General features: G+C 41.0%; 2 long non-coding RNA genes across 4 annotated transcripts; both read right to left on the bottom strand.

Annotated features, from left to right (window-relative positions):
• Positions 1-241: 241 nt before the first annotated feature.
• On the bottom strand, positions 242-24,677 carry LOC144651341 (uncharacterized). 3 transcript variants are annotated; one of them, XR_013570290.1, is made up of 3 exons: positions 24,602-24,677; positions 23,928-24,002; positions 242-767 (listed from the first exon to the last, which is right to left on the bottom strand). It is a non-coding gene; the product is annotated as an uncharacterized LOC144651341 (long non-coding RNA). The 3 variants fall into 3 exon arrangements; XR_013570291.1 differs by lacking the exon at positions 242-767 and adding an exon at positions 20,663-21,539; XR_013570292.1 differs by lacking the exon at positions 242-767 and adding an exon at positions 20,663-21,539 and having other exon boundaries at positions 23,928-23,990; positions 24,602-24,643.
• On the bottom strand, positions 7,186-9,801 carry LOC144651339 (uncharacterized). Its single transcript, XR_013570287.1, has 7 exons — positions 9,763-9,801; positions 9,402-9,441; positions 9,217-9,266; positions 8,631-8,667; positions 7,952-7,999; positions 7,648-7,704; positions 7,186-7,238 (listed from the first exon to the last, which is right to left on the bottom strand). It is a non-coding gene; the product is annotated as an uncharacterized LOC144651339 (long non-coding RNA).
• Positions 24,678-26,387: the final 1,710 nt, after the last annotated feature.

The raw sequence follows: 26,387 nt of genomic DNA, 5'->3' as shown, positions 1-26,387 counted from the left end.
TTTTTCAATAATTAATGGAAATTAATTTTTAACTTTTTTAAAACAATGGAAATTAATTTTTTTACTTCTGTTAACCGCAATGGAAATAATTTAACTGTTAGCCGTAAAAAAAGCCAAAATTTTAACCGTTAAACACCACCCCATTAAGACCCTCTTGTACTTGCACGCACTGGCGTTGTCTTGCGATGACTTGGGTCACTTTGATCGAGATCTAATTTGTTCGCAAATGTGAAGTGCCCACAAGTTTTCATCGTTTGGCTACCCAGCGCAAGATATGCTGTGAGCGTACGTTAAAACATTTTCGTGATTAAAATTAATGAGCTGTGCAAAAGCATCCTCTCCACTCCTTTTAATAATATTCATTATTGAGTTTCAGTTATTTTTAGTCACATGAGTAATGCAGACTGAGAGAATAGGCCGCACATGCTTGTCTCTATTTCTATTCCGAAACAATCCAGATTTCCAGTCTCGGCTCAAGTTTGCCTTTTAATTTGCAAGTTTTATATATCAGTTCCTTCAACGTTGTCAATCATAATCATGTTCCCAATCCTCAGGGGAAGTCATTGTTCAGCTCATTCACCAGTTCATCGGCTTCTTGTTCAGCCAGATCAAGCTTATTATCTTCTTTTCCTCGTCCATTGGTCACCGTGACATCATACACCTGGTCAGTCCCAGCCGTCTTATCAGCAATGGCTTTATTAAACGGGTTGTTCGGGCCAGTTTGACCATGAAGTCGACGACGACGCCTCCACCCAATATCACTGCAACTGGTCAATTTTTTGATAAATTTAAGAAAAAAAGCTAAACCGTGATTTGTTACACCTTATTACATGAAATTTTCGCGACACGTTAATTTCGCGATTTTGAGGTGTGCATATTTCGCGACACTTAAATTTCGCGATTTTGCGAATTTTTTTTATTTTGAGTCACTTTAATTTCGCGTTTTTGAGTAAGACACAATTTACATTTTCTCGGCAATATAAAATAACATGCCCTTGAATTAAACAAAACACTTCAAAATAAAACGACTTAATCAAAGGAACGATAACATCAAAATTACCAAAAAAGCAAGGGCGGGACTAAATGTCGGCAATAGCAACAACAGAGCAGTTCCCACAATGTCTACAGGTAGGTCATACTTGTACGTGCATGAGTTATTGTTCCTGAGTCAATTGACGACAACATTCATTTACATTGGAAATTCCTTCCTTCAGTGGTACTAAACCTACTTTTTCTTGATTATTGACATGGATAATGTGAGTCACTTAATTTTCGCGTCATGTTATGTTCGCGACACTCAAAGCACGCTCAAATCAGTTCAGTTCGCGCCTAGAACTACTATAAAGTACCTTATTACATGAAATTTTCGCGTCACTTTAATTTCGCAATTTTTTGGAATCGCAAAATTCGCGAAATTAACGTGTCACGAAAATTTTATATAATAAGGTACTTCATAGTAGTTCTAGGCGCGAACTGAACTGATTTGAGCGTGCTTTGTCAAAGTGAAACGCTCCGCGCCCGAGCTGAACTGCAAAACTAAACCCCACTCTTTTGACAAAATAAAGCGAATTTTTTTGTTATATTATAAAAATAGGGAAAATGCATCTACCGTCGTATCCCTAATTCCATTTGTGCAACGAACGCTGAATAACATCATCTTTACTGTAAAATGCTCAAAGCCTTCGAATATAATAGGTAAAGTATTTATACTGATTTCTGCTTATTACTTTGCTATCAGTTAACATGTGACAATTCAATGAGCAAAGAAATTCCTTTTCTCTCATTTCTTGCCATTTACCACTTCGGGATTTCGAAAAAGTGGTCGGTGAGGGTCGCAACGAGAGCTGGCCCCGGTGTTCAAACGAGATAGCGCTATCCCCGAATGAAACACTGTCCATTGCATAGCGTAGTATATTTTGTCAACACACTTATCCACCCTTTGATAGAGGCGCGGTGGCCTAATATTTATGGTTAGTGTAGTCTTAGTGCGCTGGACTCCAGATCGAGCGGTCCAGGTTCGAGCCTTGGCCGGGGTCCTTGTGTTGTGTTCTTGGGCAAGACACTTTACTCTCATAATGCCTCTCCCGACCCAGGTGTATGAAAGGGTACGGTACCGGCGAATTTACTGCTGCAGCTGGGGGTTACCCTGCAATGGACTAGAATCCCATCCACGAGAGAGTAGAAATACTCCGAGTCGCATCAGTCATGCTACGAAAATCTGGATAAGCTCCGGCCTGATAAGCCACAAGGCTCGAACGCAGACTTTACCTATCCACCCTTTGAACAACCGCGGCCTGGTCGTTTACGAGAATGGGCTCTCGTAAGCGAGCGCACGCTGAAACAACAGAGAATGCTGGTTTACTAGAGCTTTTAACATAGAGATTTCAAGCCTGCGAGCAGGCTCTCTATTTGGGGGCAAAGTGAATTGAATTCGGGCGCAACGTGAATTGAACTCGGCACTCGCGGGATCGCGACTACGGCGCTCGAAGAGTTCAATTCACGTTGCCCCCGAATAGAGAGCCTGCTCGCAGGCTAAGAGCTTTCTACCTCAGTCAGTCAGCGTAACACCCTTTCTCCAGTCGTGTTTGGGACTTACCAACTGATCTTTTCCTTTATTTGTTAAGCTCTGGTAAGTGACCAGTTGAGGATTCTCATTCATTTTAGTCAACACTTTATCAAAAGTATACACAATATGGTCATTTTACGGTACTATAAAATGTAGCTAATAATGTTAGCTGATAAAGATCCCCGAATTAAAAGTTCAAGACAATGTACTGGTCGCGGTCTCTTACTGGAGCGGTCGCCTAAGAGAGCTTTATATTCAGCTGTGTATGGTTTCATGTTGGTTCAATTCCGACGGATGGCGAGTACTTTCACCCTACTCCCCATGATAATAGCAATACATTTGTTACAATCTCGTTCCCAGAGCCTGCGTTACCCTTGAGCAGCGGTCGGGAAACACAACGGGGTAGGTACTTCATATATGGTAATTATAATGTACCCAAATGTGGTGTTTATAATGTACTTGAGATACTCTATGGTAATTATAATGTACCCAAATGTGGTGTTTATAATGTACTTGAGATACTCTGCTTACTCGAGATTCTTTGCTTACTCGAGATACTTTGTTTACTTGAGGTGCTTGGCTTTCTTGAGGTGCTTGACTTTCTTGAGATGCTTGGGTTACTTGAGGTGCTTGGCTGTCTTGAGGTGCTTGGCTGACTTTAGGTGCTTGGGTTACTTGAGGTGCTTGGGTTACTTGAGGTGCTCGACGTACTCGAGGTGCTTGGCTGACTTGAGGTGCTTGGGTTACTTGAGGTGCTTGGCTGACTTTAGGTGCTTGGGTTACTTGAGGTGCTTGGGTTACTTGAGGTGCTTGACGTACTCGAGGTGCTTGGCTGACTTCAGGTGCTTGGGTTACTTGAGGTGCTTGGCTGACTTGTGGTGCTTGGGTTACTTGAGGTGCTTGGGTTACTTGAGGTGCTTGGCTGTCTTGAGGTGCTTGGGTTACTTGAGGTGCTTGACGTACTCGAGGTGCTTGGCTGACTTGAGGTGCTTGGGTTACTTGAGGTGCTTGACGTACTCGAGGTGCTTGGCTGACTTCAGGTGCTTGGGTTACTTGAGGTGCTTGGCTTACTTGTGGTGCTTGAGTTACTTGAGGTGCTTGGGTTACTTGAGGTGCTTGGCTGTCTTGAGGTGCTTTGGTTACTTGAGGTGCTTGGGTTACTTGAGGTGCTTGGCTGACTTGTGGTGCTTGGGTTACTTGAGGTGCTTGGGTTACTTGAGGTGCTTGGCTGTCTTGAGGTGCTTGGGTTACTTGAGGTGCTTGACGTACTCGAGGTGCTTGGCTGACTTCAGGTGCTTGGGTTACTTGAGGTGCTTGGCTTACTTGTGGTGCTTGAGTTACTTGAGGTGCTTGGGTTACTTGAGGTGCTTGGCTGTCTTGAGGTGCTTTGGTTACTTGAGGTGCTTGGGTTACTTGAGGTGCTTGGCTGACTTGTGGTGCTTGGGTTACTTGAGGTGCTTGGGTTACTTGAGGTGCTTGGCTGTCTTGAGGTGCTTGGGTTACTTGAGGTGCTTGACGTACTCGAGGTGCTTGGCTGACTTCAGGTGCTTGGGTTACTTGAGGTGCTTGGCTTACTTGTGGTGCTTGAGTTACTTGAGGTGCTTGGGTTACTTGAGGTGCTTGGCTGTCTTGAGGTGCTTTGGTTACTTGAGGTGCTTGGGTAACTTGAGGTGCTTGGCTTTCTTGAGGTGCTTGACTTTCTTGAGATGCTTGGGTTACTTGAGGTGCTTGGGTTACTTGAGGTGCTTGGCTGTCTTGAGGTGTTTGGGTTACTTGAGGTGCTTGGGTTACTTGAGGTGCTTGGGTTACTTGAGGTGCTTGGGTTACTTGAGGTGCTTGGGTTACTTGAGGTTCTTGGGTTACTTGAGGTGCTTGGCTGACTTGAGGTGCTTGGGTTACTTGAGGTGCTTGGGTTACTTGAGGTGTTTGGCTGACTTTAGGTGCTTGGGTTACTTGAGGTGCTTGGGTTACTTGAGGTGCTTGACGTACTCGAGGTGCTTGGCTGACTTCAGATGCTTGGGTTACTTGAGGTGCTTGGCTGACTTGTGGTGCTTGGGTTACTTGAGGTGCTTGGCTGACTTGTGGTGCTTTGGGTTACTTGAGGTGCTTGGCTGACTTGTGGTGCTTGGGTTACTTGAGGTGCTTGGGTTACTTTAGGTGCTTGGCTTTCTTGAGGTGCTTGACTTACTTGAGATGCTTGGGTTACTTGAGGTGCTTGGCTTACTTGAGGTGCTTGGTTTACTTGAGGTGCTTGGCTGACTTGAGGTGCTTGGGTTACTTCAGGTGTTTGGCTGACTCGATAAAGCACGCGCGTGACGTATGCAGCGTGCTTTATGGAACTATAATGAGTTCGAATTGACCAATCACAGCGCGCGCATTTCCTCGACCATTTAAAAAGATAAATCAACAATATTATAAAATGCTATATTTCTTATTTTTTTTAATACAAAATTAATTGTCACTTTGATAGTAACATTCAAATTTTTGGCTTTTCGATTAATGTATTCAGCTTTACAGAAACTTGTGACTCTCTTTTTCTGCTTACTGTATAATTGCTTTCTTTGCAAATTTTCAAGTTAACAAGTTGTTTCAGAACAAACCAGTTATATTTTCTAGCGATCGCGGCACTGTGGTTTCTCCTAGAAGCGACAATACGCTGTATAATTAACACGTCTCGTACGTGGTCCATGGTCACCGGAAGAATGTCTTGGGAGGCCGAGAACTCAGCGCTCCTTCTCTCGCGCTCTCTTTTCTGTTGGATGTTATTATTTTTTCAATCACGCCTTCTCATTATCCTTTCATTGGGGTTCCCACATTTTACGCATTTGCATTGAAACCCACACTTTTGCTTAACACGTCAACAGGGGCACTTGGATTTCCTAATACCATCCTTGCACGCTACGAACTCTGGCAATTCTTTTGATTTGTTTTGCCCACATTTGCAAGACACGTTTGAAACATGTTCAGGGATACTTGTTTCAAAAACAGTAGAAATGTCCAGTTCAGCTGAACAGTTTTTGCACCCTTTACATCTGCAATCTGTTACGTTGTACTTGAATGGCCTGCAACATTTCATGGACCACGGGTTTGTCCCTTGCTGTCCTTGACGCATGATGCCTTTTCCCCGTGGGGCGTTTTTTTTCCACAGGAACACGATTTACAGTTTGATTTTGGGTTAAGCCTTTGATAAGAAGGGTTTTGTATATTAATATATTAAACATCAAGGCCTGCAAGTTCTTTTTTTGTATAATTTGTTTAGTCTTTAGTCCGTTCTATTTATTTAAAAAAATTAACCAGGTTTCTCCCAATTCGTGGTGGACAAATCACGTGGTCAAACTGACTTACAGTCGTGGTTTTTCTGAACTGCTTCACAAGATCATTTACATATTTTGCCTTGTGAGAATCAACCTGGATACTGTTGAGGGGTCTGTTGATGCTTGGAATGTGGAATAAAACTAAAGCCAGTGGTAGAAAAAGAAGAAAAGGAAAAGTGTCTCCATTCTCCTAAGTATGCCTCTTCGTTTGCACGCACTTTTCATGACGTTAACTTCTGATATACTGTGGCACGCCAATAATGAAAAGTGGGCGGGAGGGATGATGTCTGCGTCAAATGAGTAATTGTTTATGTATTTCTTTGCCGATTATATGAAAATATATTGAGCGATTACCGCGCATAAAAGCTACACCATCAACTACTGGTTTATTAGAAAAAAATCATGTTCAGTCTAGTTGGTCATTTATATTGTTGTTATGCCGTTTTCGCTTTAAATGTTGAAGGATCAAGCCTAAAACACAATTAGGCTTTTCGTCTGATTAGCCCATACGTATAAGCCATTGTGTCAGCAGGACACATGTCTGCGACAAGGAAGCGGAAGTTAAGTAATTCTCACTACTCACGTGCCATGCATTAAACCTGAACACCCAGACACAAAGAAAATATTCTTAGCTACTTTCGTAACATCACCAAGAGACAGTTGGTGTCTTTTAATGTAACGGTTGGCGCGCATCTGTCTTTGGGTGTTGTCTCAAAGATTAATTTAAACTCTTCATTTCATCTTACCGCCCCCTCCCACCCCACCCCACCGTGTCCGTAGCCAAACAAAACACACCTATATACAGTTGATAAGCGACTACCTATCCTTCTCTACATTTATCAGTTCACTTGTCTTTTTTCTTTATTAGCTGCTTTTACACCCGTGTGTTGCAGTGTTTGAAGTTGCCTTTCACAGTAACAGAATACCAAAGTCTGTGCAAAGCAATTTGCTTTCGACCCGACTACATTTAAAGTTGAAGAAAATTTAATGACTTTTCAAGGACTTTGACATAAATTCAAGTACTTTTCAAGTTAAAATGGAATTCAAGGACTTTTCAAGGACTCCCCCTAAAATTCAAGGACTTTTCAAGACTGTGCGAACCCCGTCTAGTTACACTGCACTTTTCAGTCGTACTGTACACACCTTAACTAGATTAAAGTTGAACGACACACGCATTTATTTTACTTTTGACGTTTTTATTAAGCGACCAGAAAAGCAGATGGATAATTTCAACTCAAGATGATTCATATAATATCATATTTCTCGCTTCACACATATTTGTTTTCAAATTTCAATCAACAAGGTCGTCAGAGTATAAATTTCAAATTATTTCTTCTTTGCCCTTGTTGATCTCTTTCCTGAAAATATGAAAATATTTAGAGTTAACTGGATAGCAAGACAGGACATGCCATTATTTGTGGGGCAAGGGAAGGGATAGGGGCGGCCGAGCATGTGTGATATACATACAAGTTTAGACTATTTTGTTTTCATTTTTTCTTAAACCAAAATAAAACTTAAACGGTTTTCCAAAACCAATATATAGTACCAATTACCGATAAATATAATTTTATTGAACACCATAGAGGTATAGCAACAACTGACAACACCTCAGCAAAATGTTAATTCAACTGATCTGTATGCGTATTATTTTTGCGCGCTGAATGACTAAGGTGTAATGAGAATGTTTAATCAGACACACTGAAACGAATGTTTTATCCTTTGGTAAGCGTTAAATCTATGTCATTCATAAAGCATAAAAAAGCCTACCTTCGATGATCCCTTGGTGAATTCCATCCATTAGGGATGCGACGTGATCTCGACCACCTGACAAAATGCAACAAATATATGGAAAACACTTAGGCCAGCTCCACTATTTTGGAGACATAAACAATGTAATTTTGAGAATAAACTTTGCACTCAATTGTAAAAGTGATATAGAATTCATTTTTATGTCAAAGCACATGCCGACAGTTTTTTGAATTTCTACAAAAATGCAAACTAAATCTAGCTATTTTTTATTCGATTTACACATCTTTAAATGAAATACAAGTAGTGACAAGCACATTATTACCTTTCTTTCGTTTCTTCTCTGGCCCTTCATCAACTGCTTGTTCTTGTTCTGCTTAAAACATTAACAGTTTAAGTTATTCAGTGTTTTATGATCGCCTAGCTTAAGCTCCAATGAGAAGAACATACTCAATAGGGTTTTAGAACCAGGTATTATTTAAAAAATGGCCACATACACCTGTACGAAATAACAATCAAAGGTTCTTTGAAAAACAAAATGAATCTATCTTTGTTCAATTTTACCAAGTGAAACAGCAGGGTATGGTGTTCATTAAAATTACATGTTCCACACAATAATATATGGAAAAAACATTTAATTTTCACAATGTTGTGCGGATTTTGAGCACAGAGACATAGGCATTTATGAGCTAGAGAACTTGAGTGCCTTAAACAAGAAAAGAAATCAATGACTGATTCATCACATGTAAAACGTAAAGTTCTCAAACGAGTGTACAACTATATGACGTATTTAGTTCGTCCTCGGGCATTCAAAGAACAACTGCTGTGACCGCCATGTTGGTGTAACAAACACAAGAATTTAGTTAAATTTCTTTTGTAAACTTAAGGTACATCGATATGGCAACTCTGATGTCAAGTGAATTCTCTCTATAAATGTCCAAGAACTAACTTTTGCATCATCCATTACAAACATATAAGTTTAAGGTATGAATGTTCTTTCTCACCTTCAGATGCTCGGCGTAATAATTCATCGTCGAACTTCTAAGAAAACAGATGTGTTATTATTATTATTATTATTATTATTATTATTATTATTATTATTATTATTATTATTATTATTATTATAATAATTATTATTATTATTATTATTATTATTATTATTAGTCCTAAAAGTCTTGCCGTTTTTAACTTATCTTCACAGAATTCAACATTCATAGCAAGCCTTTAAAGGCTGGCCCCCCTTAACTGAAGGTCTGGATCTGCCACGGGACAACTACCATATTCGTGGTTCAATCATGCACACTAAGATGGTTTCTATCTTACTGTTTTTCCTATTGTTTGTACTACTCAGAGGTGTTTCCAAATGCCTTTCAAATGCTGAAATGTTAGTATTCTCTTGAGAAACTCAATCGTTGTCTCCATTAAAGTTGAAATCTCGAGAAATGCCATATATAAAGTTAAACTGACAGGAAAAACTACTCCTGGGTGTATACATGCTAGTGTCCTTGCAAAGTCTTGATTGAATGACTGTTGTAAAGAACTCCATTTCTCTTTTTTTGTACATTTTTCATTCCCAATTTAATAATTTACCTCTTTTTCCAGGTCTTCCAGATCCATACTAGGTATATTACTTGCTTCATCTGACAAATAAGGAACGTGACAGTCAATTTTATTTGAATTTTAGCTGCTGTAAGTTAACTTCAATATAATTAACAACAATTATAATTAATTGTTGTAAATGAATGCACTCAAACTTTCAATAAATTTGTGCTTACTGGTGGATGGTGGCCGTGATAGAGCTGTTGTCACTTGCTCCTTAAAACCAAACACATGTTAATGACTTAGCACAAGTTGACTGACAAGTAATAACCCTTGATCCTAAAAAGCCCAAACTGATCGATAACACAGGAAAACACAATATGTTACATGTAATTCTGTTCGTCTTTCATTAGGTGCAACAAATAAAGACAACATAATTGAAGTGTTATAGATCGTTAAAGCAACAGTGAGGAAGAAACTAATGGAAAAAGCAGAAGTTAAAGTCATCTCAAGCACAACCAATGTTATTAGTTTCTTAAGCACTAAATGAAAAACATAAATTAAAATAAGGTAACCAAACAATATTGAAATGCACACCTTTCTCATTCCTGAACATCCCGGCATAGCACTATTTGGATTGAGAAATGCTGTCAAAATAAAGTAGGCATATTTTGAACAAAGTCAACAAACATACTGACTGGTCAGTAATCTTAAATAAGAAAATACAATGTGTGGTTATTCTAATTTTCTAGGGGATCCTTTATTTCATTATTTATTGCAACAAAATATCCGACTGCTTCCCACTAGGTATACAGGCATTTATTGATGCTTTGTTTTCTAAGACTTTTAGCCAAAAAATGTCAGAAAGTCAAGCCAGAACATTTGAATAAAGTATAGAACAGGTGGAATTTCGGAGGGGGTGTATCCTGTGAGCAGAGTCTTCTAATCTACTCTGTTCGCAGGGTAGAAGGGGTGGGGTATCAAATTAAAAGCTCTTCCATGGCTGCATAATCATGATTTTCTCTAAAAGTGCAATTAACTAAAATTCCTGACAGAATTGTTTGTTTCCTGTTCTGTACGTTTTCTGCCTAGATGGGATTTTGGTTGTATCTCCCAGCAATTTCATGTTGCTTAAAATACAATCACTTAATGCATGTTTGTGTATAGAAGTATGTGGGATAAAAATTTTTACATTTAGGATGGCCAAATTATTATTCTCCGATGTATTATTCTCTATGTAATTTACATATAATTTATTAAGCCAATGTAGGATTATATTATTCAATCACTGAACATTTGATCTAAAGTATACATGTATGAATGTTGTTTACCAAGTACATTCCATAGTGACAAAAAGCCATTAGTTTTAATTTTTAATTAACAAATCTTGAAAGTACAATTAATGTATAGCTACATGCATGTAATCTTCAGGATTTTTCAATCAAATTGCACCAAAAGTGATCTCATATAACTTTTACATATGGATGCATGGACAAATGTTATTTGAAAGGCAATGTATTAAATTGTTTTTTATCATGGCAATGACCTTATGAAAGTTGCATGCTTACCTTGATCCATTTTTTGCAGCTGATCGTCTGATAGTTGCCTTCTTTGAATGTGTATGCAGCCGGAGGTCTGTCCAATTCCTGGGAACGTAAGCCTGCTAACACAGCCTCGCTTCGTAGATGTAACAAATAGTTTTAAGGCTTGTTCTCTTTCTGGCACTCCAATGAATTTCAAAGCATCATTAACTTTGAAACCAAATACGTCACCACACTTGCATTTTGATTTAATGCAAGTCTTTGAGAGGAAGAAGTTTTTTGCCTGAAATTTAATGCAACCCAAAAAGGTTTCAATTTAACAAGTGTTAAGAAACATGCACTTGAGAGGGCCATTATGTAATATTCTAGATGAATAAATTAATAAATAAATAACTTTATTACCGTGTCTAAAATGTTTAGCTGAGGGGAAAAGTCCCCTCTACTAATTGTGGGCACCTACTTAAAAAAACTAAAACATAATTACAACTATTGCAGTAATATTCAAAGTTAATATAAGTTAGTTGAACATTATTTTGATGAACATTTGATGAACCCTATTGTTTCAGTTATGTAATACATACACCCATGTATAGTCAGGTTAAAAGAATGTACATGGAGAATCATGCAGTACATGATTGCAGTATCAGTACTAATTTTAATACAAGGTAAGTTTCTAATTGAACAATATAGATACCTAAATTAAAAAACCAAGTACATGATAGCAATTCTGTCAGTGATGAATGGAAATTTACTATGTTGTTAAAACAAGCACCTCGTGTGGTTTTGCTGAGCATTGCTCGGCAATTTGCTCAATCAAAGAGACAAACTCTTCAACCTCCTCGGCACTGTATGTTTCTTTGGTTGACCCGGACTCCCCAGCATCTAGCAGATGACACACACTTGGGAGGATTGTTTCACTGAAATATTTCATCACCAAAGTGAAATATTCTTCTAAGTGTAGCTTTTCCAAAATCTATAAGACAGAAACTGAGTAGGCTGCTGAGCTCACTCACACCCTTTAGACAACAACCTATGATACGTAACAGTGGTAATGGCGTACCCAGCCTATAGGCTAGAACTCTAGGGCATACAAACGTTTCAGCAATCGTATTTTCTTCCGTTCTGGAGCTTTTTTCAAGGTAGAATGAAAAGCAATATTTACTGGTATCTCTACCCTTTCGCGATAATTTCAAGGCGCATTGCGCAAGTGAAAACTCTGGATTCATGCAAGCATATACATACATACATAGACTCTATTTTCTCTCAAATTTTAGAGTAGCTTATAATGTACTGAATATAAGTAGCTAATATCTTCGATAAATTAAAAAAAATACACTAAAATACGTTACAAAAATTGAAGAAACTAGAATCTACAGATAAATAGCGGAAAAAGAACCAATAAATAAGCAAAATATGTCTAAACAAAAGTCATTCCCTGAATGTTGCTTTTGAACTCTGTAAAGTCACTTGTTCTAATACAGTTAAGTACCGCATTCCATTGTTTAGCTGAGAAATATGAAAAAGAACTAAGGCCAAAACTCGTTGTCCTTGGCTTACAAAGGGACAAAATGTTATTGCCACGTAGATCGCAACAGGAAGACCGAAGTGAAAACATATTTTTCATGTAAGCTGGAGAATGGGGGGAAACCGGCTTTTGTATTATAACATCAGGAAATTTTGAATGCGTTCATTGGCTAATGTTAGGTGGATGCGAGTCAGGTGGATGAGACTTTCTTGAGAAGACTGCTTGTATGGGGACAAGTAATCCACAACTATGAATCCAAGGAATCTTTTATTTAGTGCTTCAAGCTTGTCCGCATCGGGCGCGCAACAAAAATGCCAGACAGAGGAGCAATAGTAGAAATGCGGTAAAATGCACGCCTTGTAAAGCTTGAGTGGGGTGCCCCTAGGTATAAGTTGTCAAAAATGCAGCTTAACATGTAATTGATGTACAATGATATGTGACGTTAAAGAAAAGCTCGTTTATATATATGACTGGATTTTTGGAAACGTGGTCTCCGGCTGAAGCAAAGCTTTTTCACCTGACTTGCCTTGATTGACTGATAAAGCCTGTGATTTTCCTGGTAGAGTGCCAGGAAGGGCTGTGTGTTGTTGACCCGCTTTTCAAAAATCCAGTCATATATAAATAAGTGAAAAAAAGTGCATTGCTTTGTTGTGAAATCTTAGACATTTATAGTCTAGTCCCTGGACTTTCCATTCCGAGCGCCCTTTATAGGGGTTGAACCCAGGCGCGCAAAGAGACAGTAAAGGAAAATTTGCATGCGCAAGGGAGAGTTCAGGGACTGGAAAAAGACTTTATGTGCTGCCAAAGCTATTAAAATCTCAATATAGTAAAAAAAAGAAGGCCTTTTCAAGAGTTTGTATCTAAAATAAAGTAACCCATGGAAGCAAACACTCTGCTGTATCCTCGAAATTACGTCTACAACTGTTTGGTCAGTTTCAAGAGAAAAAGAACCTACCGAGGCAAAAAAAAGGCTACGGGCCTATCGTTGCGCTTTTGAAGGAAATATTAAAATCATTTTGTAGAGTGAGTTATATAGACAATTTTGAAATGAAACCTGCAGGTACTAAACTTTAAAGCTTTAAAACTCAAAAGCTTATTTGATAGAGTATGAACAAAATCAAAATCTGTCGTCTGTCGGTTTTAAAAATATGGAGCACCTCAAGTACATAAAGGACCTCAAGTAAGCCATGCACCTCAAGTAACCCAAGCACCTCAAGTCAGCCAAGCACCTCAAGTACCCCAAGCACCTCAAGTCAGTCAAGCACCTTGAGTAAGTCAAGCACCTCAAGTAACCCAAGCACCTCAAGTAACCCAAGCACCTCAAGTATCCCAAGCACCTCAAGTAACCCAAGCATCTCAAGTAAGTCAAGCACCTCAAGTAAGCCAAGCACCTCAAGTAACCCAAGCACCTGAAGTCAGCCAAGCACCTCGAGTACGTCGAGCACCTCAAGTAACCCAAGCACCTCAAGTAAGCCAAGCACCTCAAGTAACCCAAGCACCTCAAGTAACCCAAGTACCTGAAGTCAGCCAAGCACCTCAAGTAACCCAAGCACCTGAAGTCAGCCAAGCACCTCGAGTACGTCGAGCACCTCAAGTAACCCAAGCACCTCAAGTAACCCAAGCACCTCAAGTAACCCAAGCAGCTCAAGTCAGCCAAGCACCTCAAGTAACCCAAGCACCTGAAGTCAGCCAAGCACCTCGAGTACGTCGAGCACCTCAAGTAACCCAAGCACCTCAAGTAAGCCAAGCACCTCAAGTAAGCCAAGCACCTCAAGTAAGCCAAGCACCTCAAGTAACCCAAGCACCTGAAGTCAGCCAAGCACCTCAAGTAACCCAAGCACCTGAAGTCAGCCAAGCACCTCAAGTAAGCTAAGCACCTCAAGTAACCCAAGCACCTCAAGTAAGCCAAGCACCTCAAGTAAGCCAAGCACCTCAAGTAACCCAAGCACCTCAAGTAACCCAAGCACCTGAAGTCAGCCAAGCACCTCAAGTAACCCAAGCACCTGAAGTCAGCCAAGCACCTCGAGTACGTCGAGCACCTCAAGTAACCCAAGCACCTAAAATCAGCCAAGCACCTCAAGACAGCCAAGCACCTCAAGTAACCCAAGCACCTCAAGTAGCCCAAGCACCTAAAGTCAGCCAAGCACCTCAAGACAGCCAAGCACCTCAAGTAACCCAAGCACCTAAAGTCAGCCAAGCACCTCAAGACAGCCAAGCACCTCAAGTAACCCAAGCACCTCAAGAAACCCAAGCACCTCAAGAAACCTAAGCACCTCAAGTAACCCAAGCACCTCAAGTCAGCCAAGCACCTCAAGTAACACAAGCACCTGAAGTCAGCCAAGCACCTCGAGTAAGTCAAGCACCTCAAGTAACCCAAGCACCTAAAGTCAGCCAAGCACCTCAAGACAGCCAAGCACCTCAAGTAACCCAAGCACCTCAAGAAACCCAAGCACCTCAAGTCAGCCAAGCACCTCAAGTAACACAAGCACCTGAAGTCAGCCAAGCACCTCGAGTAAGTCAAGAACCTCAAGTAACCCAAGCACCTCAAGTAACCCAAGCACCTAAAGTCAGCCAAGCACCTCAAGTAACCCAAGCACCTAAAGTCAGCCAAGCACCTCAAGACAGCCAAGCACCTCAAGACAGCCAAGCACCTCAAGTAACCCAAGCACCTAAAGTCAGCCAAGCACCTCAAGTAACCCAAGCACCTAAAGTCAGCCAAGCACCTCAAGACAGCCAAGCACCTAAAGTCAGCCAAGCACCTCAAGTAACCCAAGCACCTCAAGTCAGCCAAGCACCTCAAGTAACACAAGCATCTCAAGTAATCAAAGCACCTAAAGTCAGCCAAGCACCTCAAGTAACCCAAGCACCTCAAGTCAGCCAAGCACCTCAAGTAATCAAAGAATCTCGAGTAAGTAAAGAATCTAAAGAATCTCGAGTAAGCAAAGAACCTCGAGTAAGCAGAGTATCTCAAGTACATTATAAACACCACATTTGGGTACATTATAATTACCATATATGAAGTACCTACCCACAACGGCTCTGGACGAATCCAAAACCGGAATCAGGAAATTCTGGTTCCGGTTTGATTTTTGCGTGCGCAGGAAATTGTGGCGAAACGAAAAAAAAATAGAGACAATGTATGAACGGCTTGCGTACACGTCAATTATATCAAGCTTTATTAGGGTATTCAGGGTAAAAAAATCGAAAATCGACTCACAGATTCGGATACACTTTGATGATTCATCGGACTGTAAAGACTCATAACTACATCGTCAACACTGCAAAAATAAGGAAAAAACAAAACGTCATTACTAGAACTTGTGTGCATTGGAGCGCTTTTCCAAGAAACTTGTAAAACCAAAGCGTATTAGATTGGGCAAGCCAAATGGTAAGTGATTTTGGCATTGCTGAGCACTTTTGTCCCGAACAGCATAATTCTAAAGCTGACGCTATAAACAAATGACCTTCCCAACGTAAAACATTGATTTTTTTTCACCGTTACCTAGCGTGCATTGCACATCAAGCATTCTGCGATTTTTAAGGGTGTGGGGGGGGATACCGACAGCAAATATTTGATACCCTCGATTACTAGTCTCCATCAAAGCCGTTTTTTGGATGTCACGCGACGCTTTCGTTCTTTTTGAGGGGAGCGTTTCGTGACTTTCCGCCAACCCCTTCAAAAAAAAAAAAACGGCTGCGAAGGAGACTACTCGACAATGGGTTAACTATTGGCATTCGCTCCACTGTGATGTAAAGATAAACGTACGGTGGCTATTTACCTTTCTTAACAAATCACACACGAGTGCCTGTTTTCTGGACCAATAGGAGACCTATACAAAGTGCGACCAGTGCGCTTCTTCAGCAACTGAATATTTTATATGAACAATAAACAATCTCGGAAATAAGTGGCTGCATTTTAAGCTAAGGAAATGGCTCACAATCAGTCAAAGAGTGGGTGAATGCGTGGTCGCACAGTCTGATACAAACACGTTGCTCAACCAATCAAAACACGCGTTTCATTAGTTTTTATATTTCATTTTAGGTCCGATATTACGCTCAAGCCCTGGCCCCTCGCGGGATCACCGTGAACGTCATCATCCCTGGCTTCATCTTGTCCGACGCGTGGCATCACTTGACAGCAGGTATGGGCGGTGTTGAAAGCGAGGCTGTAAAGCAAAGATCCAGGGAACTCCCATGATGCGATTCGGGGAAGGTCGCGAGTTTGGTCACGTGGTTTCTTTCCTGTGCTCACCTAAGGCTTCGTTCATCACAGGGGTGTCCTTGCCAGTGGATGGAGGGCTCCATCTCCAGTAATTTCATTGGCTACCTTAGGGCCGATTAAGACGGTACAACATTATTGCATGCTAAAAGCTAACGACAAGTATACCTCGTAAATTGTTTCGTTAAAATCATACTTACAACTTGCGATTATCGTGCGCGACACGAACAATATCTTGGGATTTTGAAACATGTTTTAAAACCCTAAGACAATGGCCGTTTTCACACTAGAAGACCGACAAATCGTCTAGGCGGACAAGTTGTCTGACGATTTGTTCGTCTAGTGTGAAAACTAGACGAACAAGTCGTCTTCTTTTATAGACGTCTTTAATTCATATCAAGACAGGCAATTACAAACATAGATTTCAACGGAAAGGGGCCTGGCACCAGCACTGGCCGCCTCGGGCTTGGTTACATTGCATGTGTAAACAAGCTACAAATCAGGTTAAATCTCATATGAAGCAAACTTAAACCGTTTGTACTTCCGTCGTTACTTATCTAGAGTGATTGCAGTATTATCGAAACCTTCAGTGCTCAAAGTGGCCTTGAACTAGGCATGAATCTTCCTGAAGACATTCTTGCGTTTGCAGATGTTTAAGAGCCAACATTTCTAAAGTAAGAAAAAGGCGCAAAATTCATCTCTATTCGATTCTCATTTGAATACACTTGCCGATAGACTTTTTCTTGTCACTTTTTTAACGCTCTCGTGCGAACAGTTCGTGGTTGCCGACATTCTAATTACTCACAAACCAACACCCTTTTTGCTATTGCCACTTCCTTTTATTAAAGGTAACAAAACGACTATATATTTGTTCGTCTAGTGTGAATTTAAAACGGCTCTTAGACGACTTGTTCGTCTTGACGACCAAGTCGTCCTCGAAAAATCGTCTTCCTAGACGGACAGATCGACGGACACATCCAGACGACTTGTACGTCCAAAATCGTGTCCGTCCCGTTTTAAGACTAAGACGACTTGTCCGTCTCAGACGATTTGTCCGTCTAGACGATTTGTCCGTCTCTAGTGTGAAACGGCCAATCATAGCGTCAGAAAATATGATTAAAGTTGTGTACGATGTTTTCATGAAGCGAGCAGCACGCGCAAGAAAAGTTGCATGCCACGAAGTTGTACCGTCTAAATCGACCTAGACTTGCTCCAATACGCTCGGTTTTTTCTTTGTTTCAATAGAGTTACCATATTTCATCGATTAAACGCCCTGGTGGAACCGGCGTTTACTTGACTCCTGCAGTTTACTTGAGACCGGTGTTCATTATGCAAGGGTTTTTATGCATTATTTTTGAAAAACATGTATCTGGCTAATGCACCTACAGTTTATTATACCTCAAATAAATACCTGAGGGGGCTATTTTCAAGTCCACCTTGGGGACCCGGCGTTTATTCGGTACGCGGTGTTTAATCGAGAAAATACGGTATTTGAATGGGTCGTTTACAAAAAAAGTAATACAAAATCGCGCGTTGAAATGGTCGCGGAATCTGTTTGTCCGTGCGTGTTGGCGCGCGACGTGCACTAAAACCACGCCGCGATCAACCGCCATTTTGATTTTCAAGCCCGCGCGCGCCTCCCGTATCCGTCGGTCTCCTGCAAATCAAACGAGCGACTTGGAGCAAGCCTAAAATCGCCCGTTTAAAGACTGGTTTATCTTCGATATTTGCGCATTAAGTATCCTGATTAGAACTTTACCTGACTTTATAAGAATGTCATAGTTTTGAGAATGTAGCCAATTTCCTGTACAACTTTAAAGTAATAGAGATAAAAGACTGTAGTGCATCGTGATATTAATAACGCTGAATGTGCTCGGGAACTGTGTCTTCCATAAGTTAAACGATCGATATGCAGATCTAAGTATGCCATATAGTCGCCGCTGATTTTGCCGGCTGTTCATTCTCTCTATTTTAGTAAGAGATGTGGGCTCCACAAATTATTTCCGTTATATAAGGTTGCACAGTGAAGGTACCAAAGGGGTTTAGGGACCTAAAAAAAATGGGGATTCAGAGCCCCCCTCCAACTAACCAGAGAAGAACTGAGAATGGACATTTTTGTTCGAGCACCAAGGCAAATACGTAAGGGCTCCAGAGTCTCTTTTTTCAAGTGGAATTAATAAAATATTTGACTATTATTCACGTGACAATGTATTTCTTGTTCGTAATCGCGATTCCACGCCGTACGTCGTGAGGTCGGATAGAAGCTCTCGCAAAGTCTTACATGAATGGCTCGCCACCCTGCGACAGAACACAAGAACAAACAAGAATCCTGGGGGGACTCCAACATGAAAAGGGGGGGGGATGCTTGTCGGATGTTTTAAAAAGAACCCCTAAAAGAGACCAATCTGGGCGTGGCTAAAGCTCTTTTTGACCCCTAAAGTATATATTTGTATATCTTTTCACCCAGACACCTGGGTCGGGAGAGGCACTATGAGAGTTAAGTGTCTTGCCCAAGAACACAACACAAGGACCCCGGCCAAGGCTCGAACCCGGACCACTCGATCCGGAGTCTAGCGTACTAAGACTACACTAACCATAAATATTAGGCCACCGCGCCTAATATCCAGAATTTTCACCCCTAAGCGAGACAACGAGCATCCCCGCCCCTTTCAATTGGGACTCACCACCAGACATTGTTTATTGCATATAGTTGTGGGCGGGAATTATATTCCACTGTAAAATCGACCTGTGACTTCGTATGGCTGGTACTTGCACGCGCTTGCGTTGTGTTGCGATGACTTGGGTTCACTTTGATCGAGATCAAACTTGCACGTAAATCTGAAGTTCCCACAAGTTTTTCATCGTTAGGCTACCCAGCGCAAGATATGCTCTGAGTAATACACCGAATGCAAATATGGCGGACGACTCGGTCGTCACCTGGATCGAGCTGCATGAAAGCGAGGCTAGTGAGGCTTCGGTGTTTTGTTTTGACAATGTTTTCCTACAAAAGTCTTGCGTATTCGTCAATCTGTGTGTTTCTTTTCGCTGCACCTACGAGTTGCTGTGGTTCTGAATGCCACGATAAGCGATAGAAGTGTTCACCGTTTCCTCTAAGGGAAAAAAGTGGATCAATGCAATTCATTGAGACGAAAGAAAGAAGTTCACGATCGCCGCGGGAACTATTGAGGTTTTGTTCGCTACATTTCAGGTTAGAAGATCTTAGAAAATCGTTTAAAGGCCAAGCTTATGTGGTGTCTGGTGGTGTTCAAGCACGAGTTGCATGGCCAGTACCTTCCCCAAAGTAAAGAAAAGCTCTACTTCCAATACAAACTTTGTTCAAAAGAGGTTGTTTATGTCCGGCTTTGTTCGCGTCCGATATACTCGCACGGAATCGTACGAAACAAATACTAACCAAGTGAATGAAATTCAACTGCCCCGTAGTTAAAGCTAGTGAAAGTATTGAGCCAAATAAGAATGACTTGGAGCTAAATGTGATCGCTTACACATTTTCTAAGATCTTCTAACCTGAAATGTAATGAACTTTATAAAGTTCCTTCGGCGATCGTGACAGTCGTGAACTCCTTTCCTTCGCGATCGCCTGATTTCCCCTTAGAGGTGAAAGGGGAAACTCACAAAAGACTTTCTTTGCTGTGGAAGATTCTTTTCCCTTAATGTAGCATTAACGAACCCAAAAAATCGTAGGAAGGCCGAGATCGACCACGAAGCAAGGCTTTTCTGGGGAAGCTTGTCAAAACAAAACATCGAGGCCTAACTAGCCTCGTTCTCGTGCGACTCGTGCCAGGCACCGACCGAGTGGTCCGCCATATTTGCATTCGGTGTATACCTTCGATATAACCGCCGGTGCCATAATCATGAACTAAACTATATTCCACCACCCCCTCCCCGGGTATCGACACTGACTAATTAAAGGCTATTTATTTCCCAAAATAAATAATTTTATGCAGCTTGTGACGTATGCATCTCCCAGCTTCCCTCGTACAAGCACACGGGATATTCTTCATGTCCTTACATAGAATCGAGGCAACTGTATTCAATCCTCTTTTCGCTCGAGGTATCCAACGAGCGAGGAACATTTTCCCCTCCCCTCCACTCCCTTGTTTCGGTTACACTTATCAGTGGTATGGCGGTTTTTTCCCTTCACCTTTGCTGGGTCATTGTTATGTTAATAAACGACCACACCTGTGGCCAAAAGATCCCAAAATGGGTATTTTTGATTTGTCCCAGCAAACAGAGCTTAGCCAAAGCAACACACACTGGTGCTTCGATTGAGTAGTACCTTATTATAGGAATATAACGAAGCATTTTAACAATGCGAACAAAATTTACGCGTAATAAAATTAACGCGAATTTAAGAAAAGTTCTGGTTAGATGCTTATAGTAAACATGTTAACATAAATAAAATTAACGCGAATTTCTGAAATTCGCGTTAATAAGATGTACCGTTTATTTCCTATAATAAGGTAGTTAATTATGAAGGAACAAAGATGCATTAAGTACTACTAACGAGATAACAGTTGTTTGTTTTATAAACAAAATTGGTAAAAGTAGTCGTCGCTGATTATATCCTTCGTTTGTGAGTGACCTCAGGAAATACGTTAAATCATTTTCGTGATTAAAATTAATGAGCTGTCCAAAAGCATCCTCTCCACTCCTCTGAATAATATTCATTATTGAGTTTCAGTTATTTTTAGTCACCTGAGTAATGCAGACTGAGAGAATAGGCCGCGCATGCTTGTTTCTATTTCTATAAATCCGAAATAACCCAGGTTTCCAGTCTCGGCTCAAGTTTGTTTGCCTTTAATTTGCAAGTTGTATTAGTTCCTTCAACGTTGTCAGTCATAATCATGTTCCTGATCCTCAGTGGAAGTCATTGTTCAGCTCATTCAACAGCTCGTTGGTTTCTTGCTCAGTCAGATCCAGCTTATTCTCTCCTTTTTCTTGTCCATTCGTCACATCATACACCTGGTCAGTCCCAGCCGCCTTATCAGCAATGGCTTTATTAAACGGGTTGCTCGGGCCAGTTTGACCATGAAGTCGACGACGACGCCTCCATCCAAGATCACTGCAACTGGTCAATTTTTTGATAAATTTAAGAAAAAAGGCTAAACCGTGATTTGTTATACCTTATTACATGAAATTTTCGCGACACGTTAATTTCGCGATTTTTAGGTGTGCATATTTCGCGACACTTAAATTTCGCGATTTTGCGAATTTTTTTATTTTGAGTCACTTTAATTTCGCGTTTTTTAATTAAAACACAATTTACATTTTCTCGGCAATATAAAATAACATGCCCTTGAATTATAAAACGACTTCATCAAAACGATTTCAAAATAAAACGACTTCATCAAATAAAACGACTTTATCAAAGGAACGATAACATCAAAATTACAAATACGTGCATGAGTTATTGTTCCTGAGGCAATTGACGACAACATTCATTTACATTGAAAATTCCTTCCTTCAGTGGTACTAAACCTATTTTTTCTTGATTATTGACATGGATAATGTGAGTCACTTAATTTTCGCGTCATGTTATGTTCGCGACACTCAAAGCACGCTCAAATCAGTTCAGTTCGCGCCTAGAACTACTATAAAGTACCTTATTACATGAAATTTTCGCGTCACTTTAATTTCGCAATTTTTTGGAATCGCGAAATTCGCGAAATTAACGTGTCGCGAAAATTTCATGTAATAAGGTACTTTATAGTAGTTCTAGGCGCGAACTGAACTGATTTGAGCGTGCTTTGACAAAGTGAAACGCTCCGCCCCCGAGCTGAACTGCAAAACTAAACCCCACTCTTTTGACAAAATAAAGCGAATTTTTTTTTGTTATATTATAGAAATAGGGAAAATGCATCTACCGTCGTATCCCTAATTCCATTTGTGCGAAAAACGCTGAATAACATCATCTTTACTGTAAAATGCTCAAAGCCTTCGAATATAATAGGTTAAGTATTTATACTGATTTCTGCTTATTACTTTGCTATCAGTTAACATGTGACAATTCAATGAGCAAAGAAATTCCTTTTTTTTTTTCTTGCCATTTACCACTTCGGGATTTCGAAAAAAGTGGTCGGTGAGGGTCGCAACTAGAGCTGGTCCCAGTGTTCAAACCAGATAGCGCTATCCACCGAATGAAACACTGTCCATTGTATAGCGTAGTATATTTTGTCAACACACTTATCCACCCTTTGATAGAGGCGCGGTGGCCTAATATTTATGGTTAGTGTAGTCTTAGTGCGCTGGACTCCAGATCGAGCGGTCCAGGTTCGAGCCTTGGCCGGGGTCCTTGTGTTGTGTTCTTGGGCAAGACACTTTACTCTCATAATGCCTCTCCCGACCCAGGTGTATGAAAGGGTACCGGCGAATTTACTGCTGCAGCTGGGGGTTACCCTGCAATGGACTAGAATCCCATCCACGAGGGAGTAGAAATACTCCGAGTCGCATCAGTCATGCTACGAAAATCTGGATAAGCTCCGGCCTGATAAGCCACAAGGCTCGAACGCAGACTTTTCCTATCCACCCTTTGAACAACCGCGGCCTGGTCGTTTACGAGAATGGGCTCTCGTAAGCGAGCACACGCTGAAACAACAGAGAATGCTGGTTTACTAGAGCTTTTCACATAGAGATTTCGAGCCTGCGAGCAGGCTCTCTATTTGAGGGTAAAGTGAATTGAATTCGGGCGCAACGTGAATTGAACTCGGCACTCGCGGGATCGCGACTATGGCGCTCGAAGAGTTCAATTCACGTTGCCCCCGAATAGAGAGCCTGCTCGCAGGCTAAGAGATTTATACCTCAGTCAGTCAGCGTAACACCCTTTCTCCAGTCGTGTTTGGGAATTACCAACTGATCTTTTCCTTTATTTGTTAAGCTCTGGTAATTGACCAGTTGAGGATTCTCATTCATTTTAGTCAACACTTTATCAAAAGTATACATCACATATGGTCATTTTACGGTACTATAAAATGTAGCTAATAATGTTAGCTGATAAAGATCCCCGAATTAAAAGTTCAAGACAATGTACTGGTCGCGGTCTCTTACTGGAGCGGTCGCCTAAGAGAGCTTTATATTCAACTGTGTATGGTTTCATGTTGGTTCAATTCCGACGGATGGCGAGTACTTTCACCCTACTCCCCATGATAATAGCAATACATTTTTTACAATCTCGTTCCCAGAGCCTGCGTTACCCTTGAGCAGCGGTCGGGAAACACAACGGCTCTGGACGAATCCAAAACCGGAATCAGGAAATCCTGGTTCCGGTTTGATTTTCGCGTGCGCCGGAAATTGTGGCGAAACGAACAAGTTTTCAACAGCCAATCAGATTCGGTCGCCTTTGTGGCGGGCTTTCAGTTTAACCCTAGAGGTCCCGATCCCTGGCGCAGAACAGAAGGATCGCGGCCTCTGGGGACGAGATTGTGTTTTGAGTCAATAATTGCGCATGTGTGATTCTAACCTTTCGTGTAGTAAAGAAAGAATGATGCACACCACAAGGATAATCATATGAACACGTCTCATCCTGAAATTTGTCCTGTCAATAAAATATCTAATGTGAACACATTAACATTGGTGCGATCTGTGTTAGGCACAGAGAACTAAGAGATCGGAAAGTTGGATTTATACTCTAACCGCCTCTGAAAACGGAAAATGGTTCGAGAAATCGGGGGGGGTGAAATTGCAGTGTTCGAATGAGTCCAGGGGCGGATCTAGGGCGGGAGTGCAGGGGGGTGCGCAACCCTCACTGTATTTGTAAAGCTCCTGTCAGGCACCGCTGCACTACTTAATCCTGAAAAGGCTGAATAAGTCGAAGGCGTAATTTCACTAAATTTTAAAGTAAGAAACACAGTTCAGTACTTACAAAACAAGACACAACATTTGCTTTCCGACAAAGTAATGGCATTGACAATCAGTCAATCTCAGAGATCCACAATAAATACGACACAACAAAAATTGTTGGCATCGTTCGCCAAGAGTGGAAAAGCCCTTAGTTGTTCGTAAGTGTGTTGTTGTAGCTTAAGTCAATTGAATCTCTGCTTAGACGCGAAGTATAGTATGGGAAGCCATTTCTCTTGAGGGGCTGGTGTAGTTTTAAAAATAGTTCCGAGTTATAAAATGCCTGGTGTCACTCACCTAACTCCAAGTTTCAACGGTCGTTAATTTGTTTGATGCGAGCCACAGCAGATCAATCGAAGAAGTACGAAATATAAATGCTACCGACTTTATATACACTGACTGATCAGCCAATAGCACACAACAAGGGACGTTGTGGTTTCAAACAGGAAAAAGTTTCTTAATTGCACCTAATCAACTATTGTTCTTGTTCACGAGCTTTAACTGTGTTCTTGACAAAATACGCCGGTCTATTAGCGGAGAGCTGGAGCGAAACGCCATCACTATCAATGTCATTGACCAAGAATATTCGCGATAGTAAAACTCCACTTGATACTAAGTAAACTTGATGATAAAGGTGAACATGGGTAAATTGTATTTGTTAGCAACTTTTTTTTCTGAAACCTCTGGTGCGTTCGAGCCAATATATGAACAATACACCCTGGACTTTTTATGACCCGATTCAGCAAATGCACAACAACTTCAAGCTATGCGGTCAGCCAAATTTAAAGGATGAGCCCTTTAATCTTTAGCAATAAAGTGTTTTGATGATTTTTGTAACACATAGCCGTTTGTTTTGTGATGTTCCTAATTTCAAAAGATGAAAGCCCCCCCCCCCCCCCCCTACTGTGTGCAGTACGTTTCATTGTTATACTTGTCGGTGTGTGTTTGTTTCACTTAGCAATCCAAAAACATTTTCCGCGTTGTAAATTAAAAGAGCTTTTTCACGGATGGCGTAACTAAACAATTTTGCCTAAATATTTGAAGATCGTGGTTCGTAATCTACCGACTTATTTCTTCAGTCGGTGCTTTTTCTGTTTTATATTATTACCCCTTTGGTATATTCCTATTTTAGCTTTAATATTAGTATTTTGAGGTTTGCTTTGTTTTGAAGGCAATTTCGTGCATCGTCAAAAATGACTTCATGCGCGAAAGTTTCGCGGTCATTCATGTCGCCTGTCGCTATTTGGAGGCAATAAATTAGCTGAGAAACAGGGACGGCGGAGCCGGGGGGGGCTGGGGGGGGGGGGCTTTAGCCCCCCCAGAATTTCCGAAAAAATAAAGACTTATTAAGAGAAGAGTCTTTTAAGCCCCCCCCCCCCCCACTTCAAGTCTCAAGTCAGCCCCCCCCCCCCCCCCCCCCACTTGGAAAATTGCTCCGCCGTCCCTGAGAAAGATGTAATGTTCTGTCGTCACGAGTGTGGAACTGAAGCTTAAGAAAAAATCTGAGACCATGGTGGGAAACGAACCCGTGACCATTCGCACATCGGTTAATTAGATGTAAGTTTGGCCAATTTTTCTAGGTTCATATGCCAGAAGTGACGCACGCACATTAACCCATTGACGCCTGGATTTTTTCGGAGAAAATGCATTTCAGACATTTTTTATTTAATTTTTTCCCTTTTCCTTTTCCTTCTATTCTTATCTTTTTTTTTCTGCAGTTGTTGGCCTTCTACGGAGCACACTTTGCCCCAAGCAGTCCGCCATTTTGAATTGTAATGAACTGATAAATTGTAAGATAAACTGAGCTTATACGTCATAAAATTTATCGTCGGCGACGTTCTCATACACGAGGGGAAAGTCCCTCCAACTAACCCCCGCAACAAGTCCCTTGAAAAGTTCACACGAGGGGACTAGTCGGCCTTAATTTTCACGGTCAAGTTCTAGAGACTTGACCCTTCAATTCAAACCAGTTTGAATCCGTAGGACAGGGCGCAGAGATCGAACTTTGGTTCCTTCAACTATCTTTTTTTTAACAAAAATGGGTAGTTCACACGAAGGGACATGACCCAGGGACTCGTTGCAG

Source organism: Oculina patagonica, chromosome 4 (genome assembly GCF_052425735.1).
Source record: "Oculina patagonica isolate OP01 chromosome 4, crgOcupat, whole genome shotgun sequence".
Classification (NCBI taxonomy): Eukaryota; Metazoa; Cnidaria; class Anthozoa; order Scleractinia; family Oculinidae; genus Oculina; species Oculina patagonica.
This window is presented reverse-complemented; position numbering and strand designations above follow the sequence as displayed.